Source organism: Harpia harpyja, chromosome 1 (assembly GCF_026419915.1).
Source record: "Harpia harpyja isolate bHarHar1 chromosome 1, bHarHar1 primary haplotype, whole genome shotgun sequence".
NCBI lineage: Eukaryota > Metazoa > Chordata > Aves > Accipitriformes > Accipitridae > Harpia > Harpia harpyja.
This window is the reverse complement of record NC_068940.1, coordinates 49781903-49801702: the sequence shown is the minus strand read 5'-3', so window position 1 is coordinate 49801702 and position 19800 is coordinate 49781903. Positions and strand designations below refer to the sequence as shown.

The window sequence follows — 19800 nt, the reverse complement described above, 5'->3', positions numbered from 1 at the left end:
TGCTCCGCGGCGGCGGCTCTCTGGGAAGAAAAGCGACAGCAAAAAATAAAACAGTTATTCCAGAAGCAAGGAGGAAGCCCCCCAAATCCCTCATTAGAAACTGCAGGACGAGGGACGCCAGCCGCACCGCCCGGGGGAAGAGGCACTCCAGCGGGTAGAGGCGGAGGGGTGGGCGGCTGTCGTCGTCGTGGTCGTCCCCCCCCAGCCCCCGCACGCAGGTGCTGCCGAGCCGCGGGACCCCCTCCGCGGCGGCCGGTCCGGGGCTGCAGGTCGCGGCCCGGCCAGCAGGAGGAAGGAAGAGGAAGTGAGAGCGGCGGCGGGGAGCCGCCGAGTGCTTCTGCGAGCCCCGGGATGGGATAGCGCTCGGCGGCAGCGCAGCGCAGCAGCGCAGCGCACCGCACCGAGGCGGCAGCGGCAGCCCGGCTCCCGCGGCCGTGGGCGGCCAAGCGGCTCCGCCGGCCCCGCTTTGCGCCGCGGGGCGGTGCTGCCCGCCCTGGGAGGTAGGCGAACCTCGGGGCAGGCTGCGGGGCTGGCCGGGCGGTGAAGGGGAGCGCGGGGAGACGCGGAGGGCAGCCGGGGAGGAGGGACGGGACGGGGGCAGGCGGCCGGCAGAGCCCAGCACCTGCCCGCGGCCGGTCCCCCACAGGGGGAGGTGGCGGGCGGGGGGGGCGGCCGGACGGAGCGGCCGCCGTTTCTGTGAGGAAGAGGAAGCGCAGCCTCGTGCTTGTCAGTGCAGCGGGGCCCCGGCCGGCGGCTGCTGAGGGCGGACGGGGGTGGGGGGGGGCGGCCTGGCCCGCCTCGCCTCGCCTCGCCTCGCCTCACATAACGGCTCCTCCCGCCACCCTCCCCTCTCCGCCGGCCCGCGGCCGCTCCTTCCACAGCCGCCCGGCTCTCCCCGGCGCGACTTTGCCGGCGCCTCCTCCTCCGCCACCGCCTCCTTCCCGCTCCGTCCCCCCCGCCCCAGCCCCCTCCCGTGCCCCGGGCGGCCCTGCCCGCCCCCAGCTGCGCCTGATGCTCGGAGGCCGCTGGTGAGGGGCGGCGGGCGGGGGCCGCACACCTCCGAGCGGCGGGGCGGGGGTGAGTAGTGGCGGGGGCCTCGCCTGACCCGGCGGGAGCGGCGCGTCGCTTGGCGGTGGCGGGGGGCTAGGAGGGCGGGAGGTTTTTGGGGGGAGGTGCGTGGGGGGGCACCGGCTTCGGGCAGGTCCCGCGGGGGGTCAGGCCGGGGCGCAGGCTCCGACCACAGCAAGTGACCGCAGAGGCGCGGGCATCGCTCGGGAGGAGAAAGCTCAACTTCCAAGCAAGTGCATCCCCGCACGCAGCCAGGCTGTCGGTACCCGGCCGCCTCCCCCTCGGCCTGGTCTTCGAGAGCTTTTGGTGGGGTGGGAGTGTGTGTGCGCCTTTTTCCTAAGTTTGCGCTCCTACAAGTGTTAAGACCGCTGATGAATTGCAGATGAAACGATTGCTCTGAAATGTGGGTGGTGATTATGCAAAGCCACGGTGAGCAGCCTTGTAAAGCAAGTGGGTAGTGGGTCCAAAAAGTTACGTTTTTAAAGTTTCTTGGCTCAAAGCCTCTACAAAGTTTATTTTGAGTATCTTTTCCTTGCAGAGCTAATACAACTGTCCAGCTCTCCCCCGAGAATGGTGTAAAGTAAATATAGGAGTTCCTGAAAAATAACAGTGAGTACATTTCAAATCAGCAACGTTTTGTTGTTACCTTTGTAAGAATACTGCTTAACCTGCCAAGGCTCAAAATGTGCAACAAACACATTGTGAGGGCCAATGACAATAATAGTGCAGGAAATGCACCGTGTGTTAATTGCCTTAATATAAACATGGTTGCCTGTGAGCTGTATTTCATGATACAGCAGTTACAGTGCAATTTCAGCAAGGGGTGTTTTGAAGTATATTTGTAAGCAAATGGATTTTCTTTTGCTTTTGTCCCTCAGCTTCCTGATTGCCCCCGGTTAAAATATTTATCTTTTGGGAAGAGGGGGAAATTGAGTAAGTGTGCAGAGTCCTGTATCTGTGACTGAGGATGTTGTTTCCTCCTCTTCCTCTCAGTTTTTTCTCCTCCTTTCCCCCAAATGCACACTCACACACGCATGCCATCTCATCCTCAGTTATATAATCTTGTAGACATTTATGGATCATTCATTGTTCGCATTAGTCCCATTCTTTCCATGTCATTCCTGCTTGATTGAGTGACTTACGCAGGATATTACACAGTAAAGAAAAATGTATTTGAATTGTCATAAAGTTCTTCCAGTTTGAGCTGCAAGTTTGCTTTCTTTGAAGGTTTTCTTTCCCTGATTTCCCCACCCCCTCCCGCCCCCCGCCCCTTTCTTTTTTTTTGGAGCTGTGTAAGTAGGTGGTAGGGCTCTAATCTGATGACCGGTAACTAGATAAGGAGGAGGAAGAACAGTGGTGACAGTTTGCTGGTAAAAGTCCCTCTTGTGTATTGCTAGGAAAATAGCCATTAACACACATGTCATAAAGCTGCTAAAATCACTGCAGCAACTTTTAAAAACTCACCACTCAGAGAAAATAAAGATTAATGTGGCTAAAACATCAACATGATGTGAAACGGGTATTATTGAAAGATACTGTCAGTGCAGTCTGTGGATCTGAGTGTGTGATTTGACCTGTCTAGAGGTGCACCTGATTCCCAGTTTCTTCATGCCCAGGAGGTTGCATAGGGGTAGTTGACTTTCTTTTGTCTCCTTTTGTAATCTGTTTGAAACTCACTGTGCAGTACAACACACTTCTCTGTAGCTTGCAACTTTGCTAGGAGTGTCATTGTCTGAGGATTTTTTTTTTTTTTTTAATGAAGAACAGGGAGGGGGGGGAAGAGAACTGGTTTCTATACTTACTGTTTTGATATTTTTACTTACATTCTCTAGATGCCAGGAAAAACTTAATAGGTGTACAATTCAGGTGGATTTTGATGAGGGGATAGGAAAAATTCTTACCTACTTATTCTGTAGCAGTCTTTTGTGGTCACTGAAAGTATCTGCAGTTCAGTAGTCATTATGTAACCTGACCATGTGTGTTCTTAAAAGCAAGTACTTCTGTTTCCTCACTGTTCAGGTGCAGCATATTGCATACATTGTCCTAAGAAGTGATTTCTTTTTTTTTTATGCCCCTTCACCCTAGTATTCATGAAAAAACCTTATTATGCTACATAAAGGTGTAACTGTTGCTGAAACACTGCTGTGTGCATTGTACTTCCTGACAGCAATGCTGTTCTGCAGCGAATTGCAGATCAAGAGTAACGTGCTGGTCCACCCTTCCTTCCGTTCTTTGTTTTTTCTACCTAGTAGAAGTCTCTTCGATTTTAAGGTTTGGGCTCATAGATGTGCTTTCTCGCAGTGTCCAGCCTACAAAGTGGTGTTGAACTATGATCTCATGTCTTCCATGTTGATACACAGGGAGCAGAGCACCCATGTTCACACATAAGATGCGTGGCTTTCTTTTTTTGATACTCTAGATGGGTTCAGTGTGTGATGGAGTGAGAGGCTCATGTCTATAGATTTAATTGTAACTAGGAAGAGGTTTCCATAGATCTCTGCCAATGCACCTGCACACTAGCACGCAGTGTCCTCCTGTTCTAATGACAAGCTGCTTTTTTGGATATGTTGCCAACCACAACATTTCTAATTCTGTGATTCTCAGATAAGGATTTGCTTGGGACTTAGATGAGGCCATCAAGTACAATTTTCCTCATGAGTTGTGACTCTGCTATCACTTGATTTTCAGTTTCCTCAAAGTAAATGATCTCTTTAAAGTTTAGGAGCTCTCTTTGTCATGCTGTGGTGCGAATGTATGGTATGTCCTTGTATTAAAAAAAAAAAAAGTTTGTAGAAGGTGATGGGATTTTGGGAACCCTGGAGACTGGAAAACATCATACACCCTTGGAGTAAGCAAAAGTACTGTTGTTTCTTCTGGTTTATTTCTCTGCATAGTTATGCCTGGGTCTAGTAGACTTTCCCCTCTGCTGTATCCCTGCACTGTCCTGAAGGTACAACTTTGAGGGAGAACGAGTTGGTCAGGTTTGCCTCCCTGTTCAGTCATTAGCCTGTTAAAAAGGAGATTTCAAAAAGAGGTTTTACAGTTATAAAGTCTTTGTGGTTTGAACACTTGTGACTAGAAATGGCTTTTTAACACCCATCAAACCACCATTCAGTCAGGTCTGTGCTGTATCTTTAAAAGATTTCCCTGCTTTGAATGAGTTTTTTTGAAAAAGGTTCTTGTATTCGTGGCAAGAGGAATGTGCCAAGTACACGTTGTTAAACTTGTGTCAATTTAGCAGAGCAACTGTTTAAAGGATTTCGGATAATTTTCCTTCTACTTGAGTCAGTCACTTTTTTTTTTCTTTTCTTTTTTTCCCCTCTCTCCAAATATAACACTGGAAAAGGAGAGAAAGAGAAACTAAAAGCAATTGGCAGAAGTCCGTATGTTGGCAGGCATTTGATAGTATGGATCGTAAGAGGTGATAATATATATGTGACACTTAACATAAAATAAACTGCATACATATGGTGTTACAGAGATGAATGGAAGACTAATCACAAAATTGTGAAGCTGTCTTTCAGTCAGCAGTTTTGCATCAAGCTATTTGCAAGGATTTGGTTTTGTGGTGTGATCTTTCATTACTGCAAGTGTTGCGAGACATGAAAGAGAGATTGAAGGATAATGTCATAACCTTTCTGCTAGTTTCCTCAGTCTTCTGATCACTGTTAACATTTAAGAGGAATATTAATGAGAAGTCTATGACGGAGGATAGCTAATGTGTTTCCTTCTCTGTCCATTTCAGATCTGACAGAGGTAAACTTCTGTTATGGGCAGACACTAAGTGGCTGATGCCACATGGGTGGTACCCATCAGTAAGCTACTAATTTCTCAAGCTGCTGAGCGGATTGGTTTGTAAAGCTCATGCTTGCACTTAAGAGCAAGGTGAACAGTGATTCACATGGTGCTTGTTTGCAAACACTTGAAAATGCATTGATATATTTCTCCTAATGGTGGGTTTCCATTGTGACTTTGATTTGACTGTAGTAGGCTTGTTTTCAATGGCTGCTGGGAGGGGGAAGTTAGTTGTGAGAGAGTGGAAGCGATGGACAAGCTATTTCTCTGTTCAGCAGTAAATCGCACTATGCTGAAGACTTAAAGCCACTGCTGGTAGGGGTCCCCTTAGAAAAGTGTTTATGTACGAATGAACTCACTTTGGTACATGTCTAGTGAGCAGCCTTTGCAGTTCTTTAGAAAGCTGAATATACTACCTGGAGATGTTATGCAAATGTGATAAGTGATCTATTCTTACTGCTTTTGAGGACATGAGTCTACTTACTGATGCTTCTGCTGTGTTCCATTTATAGTCAGATAACGCTGCAAAACTCCATAGGAGCTAGCAGTAGCGCAAGGGAGGGAGTGGGAACTACTAGTCAATGCTGAGGGAAAAGATTTCCCCTTTCAGACTGAATTCGGTTGATTTGAAGTGTTGTGAAACATCATCTTCAGTGAAGGGGGTGGGGGGGGGGAGAGGGGGAATAAGAAAACGAATTGTTCCCAAACAGATCTATTACAAAATAGTAGCTGTCCCCTAGCTGTTGTGTGTTTTGTCTTTTGCTTCTGCTTTCCTTCTGGTTTTTACTTCTCAAAGTTAAACTCTCCTCATAATTTCTTCGTGCATGTTTGCCACCTCTACCTTGGTACCTTATTCTTTGGTCTTTAATGTATTTATTTATCCCAGCTCTCATGGTTTCACCAACTTTGTCCAGTCCTTAAATTCTTTCCCAGGCATCCCTTAGATTATTACTCAAATAATTTTATTTAAGATTTGCAAGAAGAGCTGTTGACTGAAGTGTGTATCATCTCCTATGTTCTTTCAGAGTCTCTAGCTCAAAGTGTTTATTGTACAGTCCTAATTTGTGGGGGGCATATGAAGCGTAAAACTGTCTCTGAAATACTGTGTCTTCAGGGACTGAGTAATTTTTTTATCAGCTACGTGAATACATATATGATAATCTAGCTTTTTTACTTGTTGAGCTTGCTTCAACTGAAAGGGAGGATGGGTCACTGCTTCTAAGAGAACTTCAGATTCTGGAGATGTGATGTCTTTAAACTCCCATTCTTTAATACCATAGAGGATGCTTGCTTGAAGATGATCTAATTTCCCAGAGCTTTTTGCAAGACAGAGAGTGTGTGTGAACGTGGACATAATGCTTCATGTGGACCTTTTTTTTTCCTTAATGTGTGAAGCTGACAACCTGTAGATCAAACACTTTGGACATTTTGAAGTTAGACAAAAGGAGGGATATGCAGGGTACGATAAGGGGCTCAAATAATGCTGTCAGCCCATCAACCTTCCTCCTTCAGTTGCAATTTTATGTACAGTTCCTGGGACTAGCTGGCTGGTGCTATTCAGAGGTGTTTTTATTGTAGCTCATTGTCAGCTTGATAGCAAGAATGGGAAGAGTCAGGGCACCTAATTTGGTCAGTTAGAAACTTCCATAAAATTAAGCATGTAGTTGTCTTTTCCTATGACTGTGCACATGCTGTAGGTAAAGAGTATACTTTGTGTATTTGTTTGCTGACTTGAAGCCTCTATCTGTTTCTGCTGATGCTGACTTGATTTTTATGTAGTAATAGGAGATGCATAAATGTTGTGAAAATAGGAGAATGATTTTTAATTTTTTAAAAAATGTAGTTAAAATTTTTTGCTATGTTTTGGAATGATGGAAAGAGTTTAGCAAAACCAGTATTTCAATAAACTTCTACAAAATGCGGTTGTTTTAACACTGTCTTCCATAGATATGGAACTGTCTTAGCTAACTATTCATACATTCTTAATGCATGCATGAATTCTGGTGCTTGAATTTGTAGCCAAAGTGAAAATATTATTTGTCTATTTTTCTTTCTCTTCAGCCAATGTACATGTATCATATAGTCCAGCAGAAGCGTAAGGGATACGTGGGTCTTGGCAAAGATAACCTTACGTAAGTGGTTCAGGCTTTTGTCTGTCTAGACTGGCAATCTGCTGCATACTTTGTTGAATCTTGCAGGAGTGACCATAGTGGGGGTGACTCTTTAAATTGCTGCTTCATATTTTAAGAGAGATGTTAATCTATTGAGGTAGGGTGATGAGGAATTTATAAGTATTCACATAATACCCTCTGGCCAGACAATAATGTTGATTTGGATATTTCTTCTCTAATAATAAGAGGAGAAAAATGTCTATGACACAGGTTGGTATAATACAATTTTTACTCTTAATGCCAATGCATGTATTTGTTACATTCCAATATAGTCTTTTCCATTGCTTTGCTTTCTGGAATACAATTGCACATTAGTTTTCATAGCAACAGTTGTGGCTTCAGCTGGAAATTGAAACCTGGTGAGCGTTGGCTTGGCACATGGAGTTTTGGACAAACTTTTTCAATAACACTGAGCCAAACCAACTAAAAAAAAATTTTTCTCCAAATGTAAGTACTGGTCCTTGCATTCTGGAAAGGATATCTGGTATACCCTTTGGTTGCTAGGCTTTTAAAATGCTGGAGTATTGGTGTTTGTCTTTTTTTTTTTTTCTCCGAAGTTTTCTTTTTTTCCCCACCTCCCTTCAAGGGAGGCACTCATCTGTTGAAACTCTACCCCCTGTGGTTCAAGTACATTCCTGCTATCAACCTTTTCACCCTACCTCCGACTGTCCCTCTTCACACATACTCTGACATCTCTTCTGCTCACCAAACTCAGGAAATTCAGGTCTAGATGTGGGGTCTAATTCTGAGCTATAGTTTATGTAGGTCTATAATATAATCTCTTCTCCTATAGATATGCATACAAGTTTCTTGTGTGCCTAATCTTTTCCTGAAAAAAAGCAGAAAATTTGAACAAATGAGAACTTCCATTGGAGAGCAAAAGACAGAACATTTGGTGTGGTGGATGTTAACGAACTACTCGGGGAAGATTGTAAAGGGGGAAAAAAAGATCCAACCAACCCAAAAGCCTAGAAGCTGAAAGAAAATGTAAGGTTTTTTCCACTTTGGACCACTTAATGCAATTTTAGCCATATCTGTGGCAGGCAATTAAAGATTTGACAGCTAGTGCCAGTTCCAGAAAAGGGCATGAAAAATGGCCCACATCTTGAACAAAAATATCCGGTTGTTTTTTTTAAAATTGTAACTAATGTTAGAGGTAGGTCAGTTTATGTGATCGTCTTTGAAAAGACTAATTTTCATATTTTGTAGCCAAAAGTGAAATTTTTACAAAAGTGCAATTGTGGAAAGCAATGTATAAAATTTGGAAAGGGAAAAATCATCTCTGAGCCTTTCTCTGTCCTGACTTTCTTCTCTGACATATTTGGACTTGACCTATTGAAACTTCTGTTCTTCCCTCTGTATAAAATGCTGGTGATTTCAGTCTGTGTTTCTTGGGTTAGCCTTAGGATGTATCATGTACAGTACCTTTCATAAACTTTTCCAGTATGCAGTGATGTGGGCTTTTATTTCTTGACCTGCCAAAATTAGCCCATTTTTTCCTACAGCTACCTTAGGAAGTTGGAAGAGTGTGTGTTAGTGTGACAACAAGAGTTGGTAGCATTGTGCTGCATTGGGATGGTTTTCTGGAAGGCAGAGGTTTCAAAGACTTCATCCCCTGCAGCTGCGAATGAGTCAGAAAACACACTATGATAAAGGAGAGATGTGTGCAGAGGGAGAAGGGAAGAAAATAACATACATAATTTTAAATCCAAGTAGGAATTTGAGTTCTATTTTAAAACAAACACATAAATAAAATGGTCTTGGGCTATTTGCACTGGAATTTTAAATTGATTTCCTGGCTCATATGCCAGAGGGATCAAAACATCCAGAATTCAGCAGTGCTGGTATGTGAATTCAAATTAAAACAGTAGGTTTTAAGATTTTTTGTTATGTTCCAAAATGCTTAAATTTTGTAAAATTACTCACCTCACTCTAGAGATGGCGAGGCTTTTAGCTTTGAATTAATTTTGTGTAATTAATATATGAAGGTTGAAAAAGCAACTGTGCTGGCCTATGGGCTACTTTTCTGTAATTAAAGGAGTGATGGCACAAGGGAAAAAGCAGTCAGGCTTCCCTCCCCTAAGTCAGTAAATAGAGAACCACCAAACTAGACTAGAAAATCAGACCTAAGTCAACCCACAGATCCTTTGTTTCCATCTAATTGTTCTTGCTGTGTTCACCGGTCCCCATAAGCTTGACTAAGGGGATAAGCCTTGCTTTCCTGTCTTAAGGCTTTTCTCTCTTGATCTATTGAAATTCAGAGTGGAGGGCCCCCTTTAGAGAATGTCCTGTTGGTAGCTGTCTCCTCTGTAACAAAGAGGCTCCAGCTGTGGATATGGATTGAAGAGAGAGGTAGCCTCTCAGGGAGGCAACTTGAAGTCATTTAGGAAACCAGCAGTTTTAATTTAATTTGGAAATGGTAAGCCTGAGTCAGTGCAGTTTTCAGACCGCTGATGTCCTGTGCTTGAATTCAGTCGGTACCTGGGCAGGCCCAGTGTGTTCTGCTACAGGTTGCATTTCTGAGATATTTAATTGTGATGGAATTACATTGTGCAGCTATGTAGTTTTAATGTGATGGAAGAGACATTGCAAGTCACTGGTTTGGCGCTGGAAGGATGTCTTTTCAGTCTTTGCGTTGGGTAGAGACTGGTGTCCTACGTGAGTGCGTCCTCAGGACAGCTGATCTCCAATGTTCCAGCGCTAGCAGTGGTCCCACAGGAAGGAGAGGAGAATTCAGGTGTACCACATAGTGCAAATTCTGGTAAGAATGAGTAGGCATAACCCCAGTTAGAAGGGCTCATAAAACATTTTCTGCATCTTCTAGCTGCTTCATCCCAGTCTGTTTCCAGCCACCTCATCTGTGTTGAGATACCCAGGCGTTAGTTATGCATGTATAATTACAGCTATGCTTGTAATTAACTGCATTATCAGTATTAGCCAAAGGGAAAGAGAGTTGTGTGTTTTAAGTATGGTAGACCATGTCCATTTCATATGCATACTGAATGAGACAAGAGGCACTACTTAAAGAGAAACCTTGGAAGAAAAGTATCTTTAAAAAAAAAATAATCTGGATCTATTGTTTTGACAAAAGTAGTACCACTGAAAAAGAGTAATCAGTTGTACTACCATTAGCTTGTGAGAGCTGCAGCAAGATCTCTTAATCCACAGTATTTACTGAAAGGGACAGGTATGTCTGGTATGGTCAGCGTGGATACTTGATCTTTACCCATTCTGTGTGAAGTTACAAGTGGGAGCAAGGCATGGGTGTGTTCTGTATTGATAAAGATAACCTGAAGCAGTTAGGAAACTTGGAGAGTGTTTTGAGCATCTTCTCAATGTTAACTTAAAAATACAAGGGTAGATAGTAGGCAGAATGCAGACATAAAGGGATATATTTGCAAGCTAGTTTCTGAGTAAAAGCTGGGGAGTTGCCTTCCTTAGGGACAGCATGGATGGTGTGCATCAGCAGTGGGAACTCGTGTTCTTTCCTACCATTTTTCAGATTGTAATATGAAGTTACTGCTGTAGCTGTAAGGCCTCGGTGAGCTGATTCAGCCTAACTGGGCAGAGAAGATCTACAATCAATTCTTTTCAGACACAGGCAGAATTGAACTGCTTCATCTATTGAATAATGGTAGAGGAGCTCCTCGGATAGTAGAGGAGCTCCCACCAAACACTGGGAGGAGCTCAGGGCACCTCCGTTTGGGTCTGACTGTCCGGTATTTGTATTGAATAAATCTACGTATCAGCTATAGGTAGAAATTCTGGAACTCTTTTAGTATATGCTGAAGGCAAAGAAAAAACTATTAGGTGGTTAGATTCAGTTTGAGATATCTGCGATTGTTTTCATTTCTTAATCTGATGCTGGCACAAAGCCTCATGAACACGAAGTCAAAGAAAAGGGGGCATTTTTAGAAGGCAGTTTGTCAACAGATGTGAACAAAGGTGGTTTTAAAGTGTTACTGAACCACTGACACAAGCTCTTACAGGAGTGTACTGAGAGACTCTCTGGAAACATCTAGTTTTTGTGAAGGGAAGGACCATCAGCTCTGTTTTTCCTCACTAAGAGAGAGTTGATTGTTCCAGTAATTCTATAGGCAACAGCTCTTCTCTTGGGCAGTAGTTGCTGTGTGTTACTAAAGGTTGTCCTTAGATGAAAATCACAAAGTAGCAATATGATTTAGTTGAAAAATACTAATCCTTGGCATTCTCCATAATTTTCTGGTTTGTATTCATACTGATTTCATATATGGATATCTACCCTTAGAACTGGAAAAAATCTGAGGTGTGATTTCTTTTTTTTATTTTTTATTTTATTTTTTTATTCTTCCAAAATAAGAACTAAATCTGTAACTTTTTTCTGGCTTAATGGAGAGAGCTGTGCAGGTGGTTTTCTTGGTCTCATACAATGAAAGCTGGTAATAATTTCCCATAGTATTTCCAATACAAATGTTAACCAAACAATCCTGAACTGCTGGCATAACTCAGTTCCTCCTGCTAACATAACACCATTCAGTCCAGTGGTGGTAAACCACTAGAGAGTTTGGCCTTTAGAAGAGGAACAAAGAGAGTTATCTCAGATACGCAGTGCCGTAAATGTTGACTCTTCAGTTGTGACCAGTGTGTAACCTCTCTGTGCAGAGAATCAGTCCGTGGGTTCACAGTTCAGCACTTAACAGTGTTGAATGAAAAAATGAGTTCAAAGAAAGGAAGGTGCCTTCCTTGAATTGTATGAGAAATCGATGCAGACTGTTAAAATATTCAAAGTTACTTTTTCCTTTCTAAGGTTTAACACTGGTCTTCAGCTACTTCTGGTCCCATTGAGGAATTCAGGAGATCAGTGAAAGTTGAGCGTGATACACGTGATAATTGTAAAGGCTTTTGCTATTTGCAGAACAATTTGGATACCATAAGGGAAGAAGTTGTCTGCTGCTTTCTTGCTAGTATGCTTCTAAAGCAGAATAATTGTACTTAAAAAGAGAAGGACCTTCTCTGATTTTGTGTTAGTAGAGCAACTATGTTTTAGGAGCAGCAGTTTCCCCATTGTTACCCTTGTACACGATGAGGTGGGGTTGCTGGAACATTTGTATAAAAGAATGCATCTTTCTGCAGTAATTCTTTTAAACTATTTCTGACAAAAAATAGTGTCTTTCTGCAGTTGTCAATGGCTTGCCTTGTACAATTGTCAAAAGAAGAGCAAGACTGTATTGGGGAGAACCAGCAGAAATTTGTAGTGTTTGCCCTCACCATTTGCTTCTGCAGAAACAGGGTAGAATTACTGGAGTGTTAATTTACATCCCTGGGTATATGAGATCCACAATGTAATGTATTTTCCTTCTTTTCTGCAGAGCATTTTTATGTAGGTAGGAGGAGCAGGTGCTCATTGCTGGTGAAAGCCATTGTATGCTACCTGCCCCTTTGGAAGGGAAAATTTGTGTGTTTTTATTTAAAAACTGCCAATGCCAGTGGTGTTTTTTTTAATTCTCCTTTTAAAAACCATGTCTTGGACTTCCTTATCTCCTCTCACAAAAAAAAGAGATTGTTCAGTTTTGGGCTCTTTGTTGGAGCTGTACTGCTAGGAGCCTTCCTGGCCTCTGGCACTATCAACAGAAAATGCTGCTTTTGAAAGAATGGAGTATAGTTTAGGAAGCAGGGAGGGGGGAGTGGAATACCAAGACTGGTAGCAAAAGGCAGAACTTGGCATCGCAAAGAAATGGCTGAAAAAAACGTTCATGTTCCTTGAAACTTTTGACAATGGTAGAATAAGGTTAAATGAAGGAGGAAAAAAGAGAAATAATGCAAGCAGCAAGGGGAAAGCATTAGAAAGCCCCAAAAGAGGAGGGGAGGGTATTGTCAAGTTTATTTAGGCATCATCTTTTTTGCAAGATAAGCCTGGAACAGGGGGTTGGTGATCCCTCGTGTTTTAGTTTAGCAATTTAAATCTATGTGATACATAATTTGTATTTTGGGTTTTCCCCCCTGACTCAGCCACACAAGCTTAATCTGTCAGGGGTACGGAAATTGAGTTTGAGTATTGTTGGGCCGTTGTATAATTTATAACTGACTCTGAAGAATGGAAGAGTGATATATAATGGCACATTCATCAGGTAAACATTCCTCCGTAACACCTCACTCCTCTAGAGCTTTAATACATGCTTATTTTTATATAATACATTGTCCATCTGGGTACAAAATCTCTAGCTGGTGGCAGGGCAGGACCATAACATGTTCATAAACAGTGTTTGCATCTTCTGGGGTGAATGATGAAGCCCTATTGCAACTCAGGTTGTCCTGTGGGTCAGGAGCCATACAAACTGGCTGCTCTCTCAGAACTGTCACTCTGGGCTTTCTCTTTTTTTTTTCTTTTTTTTTTTTTTTTCTCCTTCTCCCCATCCTTTCTGTCTGCTGTTGCAGAGCCTGTTTGAGTCCTCAGCAGACAGCATTATGGGTTGTCTACCATAAGGCTGCAGTGGGAGTAAGGAAGCTCTTGAGCTAGGGAGCTCTTGAGCTTTTAAGGCCAATCCTAGATTATTCTGTCTTTTAAGGTGGGTGGGTGTGTGTGAAGACAGGAGGGATTCTTATTCCCATTAAATTACAGTTAAATATGTGCTTAAGTTTGGGTTTTTTGTATATAATCGTGTTGATTCTGCACAAACCAAGACAGATACGAACCATATTCTTTTTTGCAGTACAGGCATGAATAATGATGGGGAAAATAAATGCATGGGTCAGATCAGCTGAGTGGGAAGCACCCATCTGATGCAGCTGTGCTTCTGACAATAGCTACTTTCTAAACAGCTTGGAAAGTCTTCCTATGAAGATTTTTGCTATTTAGGAGACAAGAGATTGTAATTTGCGTTCAGGAAGCACTCTTTTAATCAAAATATTTGACTTTTATATCCATGCACACGTGTGCATGTGTGCAAACACGCAGTATGACAGCACAGTAGGGCAGTAGGGTCTTTGCTTATTTTTTTAATGGTTGTGAATGTTAAGAAATTAGTCATTAAACTGTAGATGGAAACTGAGTTTCTGCAAATTTAATGGGAACCGTGGTTGGATAAAGGACACAGGCATATGGCTGTGTTCTTTATCAAGAGTCTGAAGTCTGCTGGATTAATAATGGTTTTAATCTCATTTCACTGACCTTTGACCCTGAGAATTTTATATAGCTAATAAATTAAGCCACTAGTGGATTATTTACTATTCATTTCAGAAATCCACTGTGCTACAAAAGTTGTAATGTCTGTCTCATAGTAAGGATGAGCATTATGCTGCAGTAGTTCGGTATCTCGGGTGTGTCGTGAGGCATGGAGCCAAAGCCGGACTGCTCCTCGGTGCTGTAAGCACACCGTTGGCTTGCTGTTGTCGGAGCATGATTGCTTGGATTGTATTGATGCTCTTAGAAAATTTTGGGTGTTGGGTTTTGTTTCCTAAGTATGTGTTGGAGGGTCCCTTTTAAGGATTGAACATCATTTGTAGTTAAGGGATCATAGTGTATTTTCTTGAAAGGTGAAAATGAATGAAATTAACAGTCCTTCATGCTGTTCTGACTTCTGTGTTAGAAAAGGATGCTGGGTATCAGGGTAATAGGCAACACATCTGAAAATTTTCTCTAAATGTTGTTGCAAGACCTGTGGAAATGAGCGGCTCTCCAGGGTGTCAAAAGAGAATAAAGTTTTATTGCTCACTGTAAAGCTGCTGGTGGAGGGAGTAGTTACATTAAACCAAGATGAAGTTTAAATTTAAACCAGCCTGCCTGTGCTGGTCCATGTAGATAGATCCATGTAGATACACTTCTTCTGAAATAAGCACCTTTTTAGAAGGTCTTGGAGAGGAAAGGTAGTGAGTTACTGTTTAGACTAGGTAGGGGCTTTTGGATTAACACAGATTCTTTCCTTACACTTGCTCCTGAAGAGGAGTCACGCTGACTGAAGCATGTAGCATTTTGCTTTAACTACAAAGTTTACCATGGAGGCAGGCAAAATGAGGAGAAAGAAATAAATGCAGATATAATTTGTTGTCCTGACTATTCTGGCAGTTCTAAATATCAGCAGTGTGTGGAGAGTTACTGGCAAGCCCTTTACGTAGTTTACAGCTTCAGCAGCGTGGCTGCCAGTGAAGCCAGCAGCTTACTAATAACTGACTAATCGTTTCTGTCACACCTGCACAAGCCTTTCTATCTCTCTGAAACACATTAGTATTCATGAGAAGTTACTGAACCACGATGAATCACAAACACATTTTAAGTAATTCTTTTGTCATTCTCCTTGGGCCAAGTACACCTTTCCTAAACAATACCTTATCTTTCTACACCATAAAACCTTTTATTTTTTTAGTCAGAGAAAGGAAGATCAGAGAAATGAAACCCTCTCTGTGTATTCAAGTTTACCTTTTAATGGGGACTTTGTCCCCCAACTTCTCACTTTTTACCTCTGAGCTCCATCATGTGATTAGATTAAAAAGCTCTTGTCTGTGCTGGTTTTATTAATGCAGTAATATGGCTAGATCGCATAATGTGACACATTCGTTGTGAAGCTTTGGATGCCAATTCTGTCACCTCCCTGGGTGTTCACCCAGTTAACAGCCAGTTTCCATGAAGGGCTGTGTCCATTTCAGTATTGCTCATTGGGTCAGATGATGGTTACTTGAACTCCATGGGAACTCCACAAGCCTTTTCCATATGAGAGGGCCTGTGCTATTCCAGGATCTTGCTGTGATCTCACCAATATGTGCCTGCCAAGCGCTTAGTTTGATTTACTTGTTCTCGTTTTCTATGTAGACTTAGACAATCATGAAAGATTAAATCAGAGTGGGAATGACTATGCAAATAACTGATGGAAATCTAAGAATGAACAGCACCAGCTATAGAGTTGTTTAACTTCAGATATTTATTTGAAAAGTTCAGTAATGATAAGGGTGATCAAAAATGTCATGTTTCACTGGGGCTGGAAGGAGATCTTCTACAATGAAATGGAAGTATTAACTGAAATCGTGTGTAAAGAACCTCATGTGTAATCTTGTTTGCAGCATTTGTAAGCCAAAGCTTTAGGATGGGTTTCTCTTGGCAAAATGTTGTATTAGATGTGGAGAGCAAGAAGGGCTCCCATTCCAAAAGTTGGGTTATCCCCCCCCCCCCTCTCAGTTTTTAGCTTGGTACCCTTAGAAAGAGCAACAGATTCTGTTGCTTGTATGTATGGGATTTGTGTCTCTCTTCACCTTTCCCCTCTACAATAACTTTTAAATTGTCAGCTGATTCAAGCCAAGTCAGCAGAGCAATAGAGGTCCCAAAGATGCAAAGTTCAGACAGGTTTTGTGAAAGTAGGAAACGGGATGGAGCAGAAACTGTAAGGGAAAGACTCTGGTGTGAGCCTTACTATACAGCTGGAAACCTGCACCAGGGATTCAGATGGGTTTGCCTTAGCCCTGCTGCCCACAGGGAAGCTCTTTGCTTTGCTTGGTTAGACAAATGTATGAGAAAAGGAATCTCTCACTTTTCTAAGGAAAAATGAAATGAAAGGCCTGAAAGCCGAAACTTGTGCTAAAAATAGATTGCCATCTCATAACTTACCTGATGTCTACTCTGAAACATGTAGGGTGTGATTTTACTGTACACAAAGCCTCACTGTTGGAGTAGTTATAAGAGGTCTTCTCTGTAAGTGAGATTCAGGCTGCTCTAATGTTCTCATCAAAGTGTTTATATAAAAATATTTGGGAGCACGCACTTCAAACATTAAAAACTTTCAGTGAAGCACTATGTTTTATTCACTTTTAGGCAGTCCTGTGCTGATCATACAACAGAAGAGCAGAATTGGGCATAATACTGCTAACGAAGGAGGCTTAACAAAAACATAAGAAAGTGCCATGTGTCCATATGGGATAGTTCTGTGCAGATGGTAGACAAATACAGATGAAGAGTTATAAAATCTTGCTTTACTGGGGAGCTCAAGTAAAAAGAAACTTTTTACTGCCCAGTAAGGATGGATTACAAATTAATTTTATGTGTTTGATAGGAGTCTTCGGAGCTTAAAAACATCCTAAAGCACAAACCCATGCTGGTTAGTTTTGCTGTAGCCGTAAAGTCCATAGATTATTTTTTGTCTCTTTATAAATATTTTAAATTCTACAGTGGTGGAGAAGGGAAGTAAAAACTTCCCTGAACATGATGGTTAAGGAAAATAGGATGTTAATTATTTCCAAATGCTGGCTTGCTTGTTAGGTAGAATTTATTACTTGTCTCCAATTGGAGGAGCCATGTAAATTCAGATGGCCAGTGGCTAACGAGGCACGAGGTCTGGTGAAGTCTTCTTAGAGCTGGTCTGATAGTAGGTTCTACTATGGCTTTCCTCAGACCTCAGTTGGTGGCTTAGTTCTTCCTTTTGACCTGCAGCTAGCCAAGGGCCTGACCAGGCTGGTTTTTCCAGCTGGAACTGGGAGAAAGAACTTGGGAGTTTTGTTATTCCTCTGGGCCAATAGTACCTTTGCTTACTTCTGGTACCTGTTCATAGATGAAAGGAATAGGTGCTGTAACTCAGCATCTTTTTAATTTTTTAAATAATTAGTTCCCCTCCTCATGCTTAGCATAAATTCCCTCTTCAATTTGAGGAAAGCATGCTCCCTAGAGTTTGCCATGTGTCTCTCCATTCTAACAGATTTATTAAGTACCCTTTTTTGGTCATACTGTTCTTTTCTAAGCCCTTGTGGCATCAAGGCTCATGGACTGTTGTAATGTACACCCACCAATGGAATTATAGCTGTTACTGCTGGCTGTGTTTTAGTCCACTTCAGTCCTGGCTGCCTTTTTTGCTGTAGTCTCTGAGGTTTTGGTCTTTTCTGTCTTAAGTGTTTAAATTCTCACGTCTATTTCATTTACAGTTCTTAAAATTAGATTTATTTTCAAAGTCCTTTTTGAGAAGGAATGTGTGGGAATGTGTGTATAAACCATAAAAAATGTTAGTCCTTTGGGAACCACATCATTTTACAGTTTGTGTTCCTACCTACTGATATTTTTAACTAGGCCATGCTTTCCTTTCTTCCCCCTGCCCCCCCCCCCCCCGGGGAACACTATTTGAGGTGATCCCAGTCAGAGCAGGATTATTCATCTTCTACAGATATTAATTCTGAGTTACTGCTTTTGTAGCAGTCCTGAATATTATATGCCTCTTCTGGGTTTGTGGGTTAATGTTAATTTAATGCAGTTATTTTCAGCTGCTGTCTTTTCTCTTTTAAATCCTATACTCTGCTATGCTAAGCTAATGAAACACACTATTGTGGCATACGGCTGCTCTGCTTACTAAAGGTACTCATAATGTGGAATGCACTAACCGAAAGATTTTCCTGTCTGCAGCACATGATAGTTCATAAAGGGCTGCAAGATTTTTTGCCCTTCTAAATACTTTTTTTGGCTTAGTCTTTTGCCACTTCCTTCCATTTGGAATTTTCGTCTTTCTTACGTGTCTTGGTTTAAAAAAAAAAAAACCAACAACAATAAAATAGAAAAATCTTCAAGTCAGTTGGTGATGGTATGGAAGGAAGGAGAGTAAAAGCCTGTGGTCTGCTGGTTCACCTTTCACACTAATGCAGATGCATCCCGAGTGTCTCTCACATGTTTGAAGAACCATATGCCCAGGATGGTGGAAGTTATGCTGGTTCTTTAATGTATGGCACCTGGATGGTGTGTTTCAGGATATTTGTGGTGGTAAAGCTCCTGGTAGCGTATTGCAGCAAGAATCACTGTGCTTGCAGGGCTGGACTGCTTTCCAGATGAACTAAAAATGCCCACCTACTTGAGAGGGTGCAGGATTCGGCTTGAAGTCAGCAAGATGACTTCACTGCTGTATCATGTAGGAGGAGAGGATTCACTGCAAGGGAGGCAACATATGTTTAAACTTAAATATCGTATAATTAGCCAAACTGGCAAAAGAAACTGTGAACAACATAAGGAATATGTATTAAGTCCATTTTATGATGTTTAAAGAGTTCCCAGTGTGAGAACCCCTACTCCAGTATTAATCTTTTAAAAACATTGCTATCCTACTAATGGATATGTTCGTCTCTGTCGGCAATAGTTGCAGCTTGGTTTGCTCTGCTTCTTCCTCAGGTGTGTTGATACACCTGTTGTGGTGGGGAATAAGCTCAGTCAGGGAACCCATCCAGGTTAAAAATAAATTGTTTGGTTTTCTTCAGATTATTTTTCTGCACATTTGAGGCTTGGATCAGTTCCCTGTGTCACATGGCAAAAAGTTTGCCTAATGTGACTGAGGGGCTCTGCTAGAGGAGGGGATAAAGCAGGAGAGAAGGGGAAAGAAAGGACATGAACGGAAGACTTGGACCCTGAGAGAAATGTCTCTGTTAATAGACCTTCAGGGGAGATCGTAGGCGTCAGTAAGGATACAGCAAACTTGTGAATGAGAGCAACTGCCACTCTTCCAGCTGTACATATTTTTAAAGAATATTAACAGGTTTAACTGTGTGGGTATTCTTCATTATTTAAGTAAAAAGATGGTTTTATTCTTGGCATGGCAGATCCTAGTAAAATCAGCCCCCTTTTTTACTAAGGTGTTATTCAAGCCTATAGGCTGTTTCTCACCAAAATTAGTGAGAGGCAGTCACTGTCTTGAAGATACTGGCCTCATTACATGAGATCATAGAGTCTGGGTGAGGAGCAGTGGCACCAAGAAGCAGTTTGGCCAAGTTCATGAAGTGGGTCAGAAGCTGAGTCAGTTGCTGAGGCAGGTCTCCCATGTCTGTTAGACTTTCTATTCCT

The 19800-nt window shown here is 42.3% G+C and overlaps 1 protein-coding gene across 2 annotated transcripts in view; it reads left to right on the top strand.

Annotated features, from left to right (window-relative positions):
- Window positions 1-390: 390 nt before the first annotated feature.
- The window catches only part of ELMO1 (engulfment and cell motility 1), a 318707-nt gene continuing 299297 nt past the window's right edge, over window positions 391-19800 (top strand). For both annotated transcript variants that reach the window (XM_052792931.1, XM_052792913.1), the window contains exons 1-2: window positions 391-500; window positions 1607-1677. The gene's annotated coding sequence lies outside the window, so the exon portion shown is untranslated. The remainder of the gene's footprint in view (window positions 501-1606; window positions 1678-19800) is intronic.